This window comes from Peromyscus eremicus, chromosome 4 (genome assembly GCF_949786415.1).
Source record: "Peromyscus eremicus chromosome 4, PerEre_H2_v1, whole genome shotgun sequence".
NCBI classification, from domain to species: Eukaryota; Metazoa; Chordata; class Mammalia; order Rodentia; family Cricetidae; genus Peromyscus; species Peromyscus eremicus.
In genome coordinates, this window is record NC_081419.1 from 7,370,979 (window position 1) to 7,376,978 (window position 6,000).

Here is a 6,000-nt window from a genome sequence, read left to right on the forward strand (position 1 = left end):
CACCTCTTCCAGCAGCTATCAATTGCCAAGCTCCTCACCCAGGGGTGGAACTTCATGCCCACCTCCCCTGTCCGTGCTGCAGTTGGGCCCAGCTTAAGCGTGTATAGTTCTTGTGCACGCTGTCACAGCTGCCATGAGTCCATGTGTGCATTGCCTGCTGTGTCTAGAGAACACAGTTCCCTCATAGTCATCCATCACCTATGGCTATACAGTCTTTCCATCCTCTCTTCCTCTTTAACGATCCCTGAGTCCCATCTAGCACTGAATATTCCGCCGTCTCTTCTTTTCTGCACCTTAACCAGTTGTGAATCCCTATGCCAACTGCCATCTACTGTAAGAAGAAACTTCCCTGATGAGGGCTGAGGGATGTTCTACTCTACAGGTATAACAATATTATTAGCAGTTGGTTTAATACTGTCTATTTAGCAGAATAATTGTAGTAGGTTCCTACCTAGGGCATATGACCTGTCTAGTGCTGTGGGATGTCCTGTATGCTGTGAATATATGTTACTGTGAATGTATGTTGCTATGATTGATTGATAAATAAAACGCTGATTGGCCAGTAGCCAGGCAGGAAGGATAGTGTAGGTGGGACAAGGAGAGAGGAAAATGCTGGGTGGAAGGAGGCTGGGTCAGAGAGATGCTGCCAGCCGCCATGATGAGAAGCAGATGTTAAGATACCGGTAAGCCACGAGGCCACATGGCAACTTATAGATTAAAAGAAATGGGTTAATTTAAGATATAAGAACAGTTAGCAAGAAGCCTGCCACAGCCATACAGTTTATAAGTAATATAAGTCTCTGTGTGTTTACTTGGGTCTGAGCAGCTGTGGGACTGGCAGGTGAGAGAGATTTGTCCTGACCGTGGGCCAGGCAGGACCAGGAAAACTTCAGCCTAGCCACAGGTTCTTGGTCCCATAATAGTTCCAGGTATTGGTTGGTTTCATCTTGTGGAGTCGGCCGTAAATCCAATCAGAAAATGACTGGTTACTACCATGATATCCACACCACTAGTGTGCTAGTGGTCATGCCTTGCCAGGCCAATCACTGTAGTTCACAGGTTCTGAGTTGGGTGAGACTTTTCTCCTCTGGTGGCACATATAGCTGGAAGGGTATACGAGCATTATAGAAGCTGGCCAGGAGAAAAGAAGCTTCCAGGTGAGTACTAAATTGGTTTCTCCATGTTCTATCATCCAAGTATGTGGCATCTTCAGCAAAAGGGTCTTAGCATCAAGTTCTGAAGAGTAACCAATAGCACTGGTAACAGCCTATAGTTTTTGAGGGTCTAATGAATCTCATTGGTCAATAGCTCTAAAAGAGGTAAATAATTCCTGGCACTGAACTTTTATTTGTTAGTCTGCGGTGTCAAGTGGGACAATGGTACACTGTTATAGGGTAACTCTATTTTAACTTTTTATATATGTGTATATATGTATATATGTGTGTGTATATGTATAGACATGTACATACACACACACACACACACACACACACACACACACACACACACACACACACGGAAGTTTCTACAGTAGGTTCCCTTAAGACTTTATTTATCCCCACCTGTATTCCCTCGCCCTGCCCTCCCACCCCTCACCCCAATTTAATTCTTCCTGTTTCATAGCTTTTGTCTTTTATGTTGAAGCTCACAAATTCCACTATAACACTGAAATATTATTTTCTTTGTTTGAGACCAGGTCTCACTATGTAGTCCTGAGGGGCCTGGAACTCACTATGTAGACCAGAGTGGCCTTGAAAGCACAGAGATCTGTCTGCCTCTGCCTCATGAATGCTGGGATTAAAGGTGTGCGACACCACACCTGGCTGTGATGACACACTTGTGCACAGACAAAACACATGCTGAAGGCACAACAGCCTGCCAAGCGGTCTTGGCAGAAGCTCATAAGTGTCTCTTTGGTTCTGCTCTTCTATGGCCTGTGTGTTAAAATGAAGCCCTAAGCCTGGTGGCTGACGATAAGAGCACCAGACCGGCTTCCTAGAGAACATCCTTCATCTGCTCCTTCACCATGATTTGGTAACTCCCTACCAGCCGCCAAACGGGCTATAATACTCTGTTTTATTTTCTGAAACAGGCTGTTGTGAGTGCTGCGAACTGAACTCAGGTCCTCTGGAAGATGACCAAGTGTCCTAAATACTGAGGCACCTCTTCAGCCCCTAGACAGGTATTTTTAAAAGAACTAAACCACGGGTCACTGGCTTCCACTTTCCTGCTTTTCTGAAAGGTGTGAAGATTTTCAGCTTGCCAATCAGCAGCCAGAGTTAACACTCCCAAGATCACACAGTCCAGCATTCTCCCACTCAGCTAAGAAGCGTAGATCTGGAAAGGGAAGGAGACTTGCTTAAGGTTATATAAGAAGTAGAGGCCTCAGAATCCCTGGTCCTCAACTCCTTGCATGCCACATGCTGTTCTGAGTAATCAGTGTTGGAAGCCAGGCAGGCAGGGGACAGGGCAGGGAGAGAAAGGTCCCAAGATTGGGTGTCAAGTAATTGAAGCACCTTCAAATAGCTTATTGATTCTTCACAACAAATTTACAAGGTATTCAGGCTTGTTCTTAATTTTTACAAATAAGGAAAGCAAAGCTCTGAGAGGGTAAAAAGCTGGTGCAAGGTCACACAGCAGGAGACTAGTGGGGCTTCAAGCCAGTCTGTCTGGCTACCAAGTCAGAGCTAGAAGGAACAGTTAGGGACAGATCACATGGGGTTTGGACATAACCGTTTTCTATTATGCAGTTTTCTCTCAGCTCTGAATGCTATCATCTCAATAACAAATTGAAAAGCCAATCATGGGGCCTGTGAAATGGCTCAGAGTTAAAGGTGCCTACTACCAAACCTGAACACCCGAGTTTGATGCCTGGGACCCATATGGTAGAAGCAGAGAACAGACTCCCACACGTTATCCTCTGACCTCCCCATGCACACTGTTACATGCACAAACACAAAATAAATGTAATAAAAATATTTTTTTAAGAAGGAAAGAAAGAAAAACGAATCATCTCACTTTCTGGTATGTGCTCTTATCATCAGCTACCAGGCTTGGGGCTTCATTTTAAAACACAGGCCATAGAAGAGCAGTCCCAAAGAGACATTTACATGGCTTCTGCCAAGACAGGGTGGAACAATTCACACAAGCTGCTTCTAGTCCTAGCCCCTGCCACACAAGTGCTCCCCCAACAAGAGCCTATCCCTGGGACATCTCCATATTGCCACTGGATCACCATACCAGTTGTAGCAAGGGAGGCCAGCACCGTGGTGTCTGGTCCCCAAAAGTCCCAAGCTTCTAAAATGAAGACAAATGCAAGCCAGCAAGAAGCTCCTGTTCACACAACGCTAGAGAAAGTAGTGCAGGTCAGACTGACCAACTGCTCGTGAGGCAACACCGGGTACCCAAAGGTCACACGCAGATAAAGGACACTTCTGGATCACAGGGGCCCCCATCATCTCTCTCCCTTCTCTCTGTCTCAGTAAACACCTAATGAAGGTCCATGGTGCTCTTCATTCTTAAGTCTGGAATACAGCAGAACCAAGTTGGAGGGAATGGGAGCATTCCATAAGGCTCCGTTATAAGCCCAATCCATCAGCTTAGTGTCCTCACTGGGACTGGGGTCTAAAGGTCAGCCCACAACTAAACAAACACACTTCACTTTCCATTGACCATGGCTCCTCAGGCTGCTGTAGCCTGATCCAAGGCCTCACAGGGACTACCATGACCTAAAACACCACTAGTTTGGAGGAGGGGTTCCTCACCACAAACTTCATTCCAAACTCTCAAGGAAGAGGCCTCATGTCACCTCCTGACAAGCAATTCCCCTCTGGCCCCTGGAAGGTCACAGTTCGGCATCAGGATGCTCATGCTGCAAACAACAAAACACTCAAAAAGGCAAAAATAAATCCCAGGTTTCACAGAGCCAAAAAGCTGAGCTCTTGCTCCGGTTCCGTCTCATCACCCTCACCACGCTACTGTTTCCATCTTTTTGAGACCAGCACTGTGAAGATCTGCACGAGCATCTGCTCCCAGGAGTCAACAATCCAGAACCCTTTCGAGTATCGCACCAACGACTACTCTTGAAGAGCACACATTTTCCAACAGCCGATCAGCCAATGAAAGCCAACCACCCCGCAATCCAGCCATGCCCCTTCAACAGCAACAGGGGAGTTACAAACAAATTAGTGCGCCCCACTTAGGGCTTGGCGTGGCCTATTAACCGGGGCACCTGCGATCCTAGCGCGATTCAGCAAAGACAGACAGGGCCTGACCCGCCCCTCCGAGAGGCAACCGTGGATGCCTACAGAGTCCTCAGAGAAGCCAAAGCCAGGGACGTCAGCGAGGGCAGCCTTCCCTTCTCCCGGGTGGGTCCCACTCACCCTCCCACTGCTCCTCACCTGCTGCCCCGCTTCCGGACCAGACACCGCGCCTCAGCCCCGCCCCCCGCCCCTACAGGGTTTCCCCCGCCCCGCCCACTGCACCTGTGCTTCTCCCCAGACTCTCCGCACAGCCCCCTCCCACTGCCGCCCCAGGCCCCGCCCCCCCACCTGAGCCCTTTCCCGGCCGCTACCCCGCACACAGGTTCTAGTTCCCGCCCCTGGGACCCGAGACCGCCCAAGCCCCACGCAACGAGCCAAGGCCCCCGCCCCCGGCCCCCGCACCTGCGCCCTTTCCCCGTTGCCACCCCCGACACGCTGTCATTCGCGCCCCTGGGACCCGGCCATGGTCCCGCCCCTCGAGCCGAGGTCCCACCCTCGAGCCGAGGCCCCGCCCCGGCCCCTCAGGCCTGGGGTCCCGCCCCCCGCACCTGCAGCTGCCCGAGCCCGGGGACCCGCCTCACCCCACCCCACCCCGCCCCGCCCCGCCCCGCCAGCCGCTCCTCTCACCGCCTCTCTCACCGCCGCAGTCCCGGCTGGTCACCTTGACGCGGGCCACAGGGGCTGCCGCCGCTTCCTCATGGCCCTGCGAGAGGCCCAGCGGCAGCGGCGCCTTCGTTCCGAGGCCGGGGCCGGGCCAAGCCGGGTTGAGGCTAGGCCGGGCGCAAGCTTGAAACGCGGGGCCGACGCGGGAGCCCAGCCGGTGCCCAGCCGCAGTAGGAACCGTCCGCTCCCGGGCCTGAACGGCGGGTGGCTTAGCCAATCAGAGTGCAGCACCATACCGGGCTCCTCCAATCATCTTGTCGCAGGGGCGGAGACACGTAAATGAAGCGGCTGGTAAAGCCAGTGCGCAGCCGCTGCAGCAGTGGTCCCCCACCGGCCTCGGCCTGGGCTTCATCCTGCAGACGCTCAGGTTTGCAGGGATGTTCGGCTGCCCTCTTCGGGCTCAACCACCCGCCACGCCCACCCCCTGCCTAGAAATAACCGTGCGTTTATTCTGCACACATCCTTCCAGGCCTTACCCAGTGTCCACTTAAATTCCTACCTAGAGTTTCTCATTTTCAACAAAAAATGGCTTTGTGAGCAAGACATCATCACCTTAGCACCCATTCTTTATGACTCAGAGATAATCACAGTTCAGTCACACACTTAAAGGTTCTTGGGGCTGATTCATGTATTTCACACCTGGTAAAATTAGGCCTGAGGAGGGTCTTGCCCAAAACCATGCCAAATTCAAAGCTGGGGGAGGTGGGCCTGGAAGCTGGCTCTCCGCACCCAGACTCTTTTAAGCTGGGCCAGGCATATGCAGGGAACCGAGGTTGAATCATTGGCTAAAAGGCACAGATGGTAAGTTACATAGACTGTGGAAGCCAGGGGGCGGCTGTGAAGGCCTGAAGGTCGGGAACCACAGCAAAATTCTGTTATGCCTACCAGAGAAAGGAGGTAGGATGCTTCTCAGACATGTAGACAAAATCATCGCTTTGACAACTTGGTAATTTGTCGTGCTGCAGCATTAGCATATGGAAAGATTTGGATACTGTACTATCCAAAAGAAGAGGGAGGGGAAAACAATCGAGTCAGCAGAAATTAAACCACTTCTAAGTGTGGGGTGGTGGAATAG

General features: G+C 51.3%; 1 protein-coding gene across 6 annotated transcripts in view; it reads right to left on the reverse strand.

Moving 5' to 3' along the window:
- The window catches only part of Ralgps1 (Ral GEF with PH domain and SH3 binding motif 1), a 245,358-nt gene extending 240,236 nt beyond the window's left edge, over positions 1-5,122 (reverse strand). For 3 of the 6 annotated variants that reach the window (XM_059260106.1, XM_059260104.1, XM_059260102.1), the window contains exon 1: positions 4,890-5,121. The gene's annotated coding sequence lies outside the window, so the exon portion shown is untranslated. Of the gene's footprint in view, positions 1-4,889 lie in introns of all 6 variants that reach the window. The other 3 variants (XM_059260107.1, XM_059260105.1, XM_059260103.1) reach the window with 2 other exon arrangements.
- Positions 5,123-6,000: the final 878 nt, after the last annotated feature.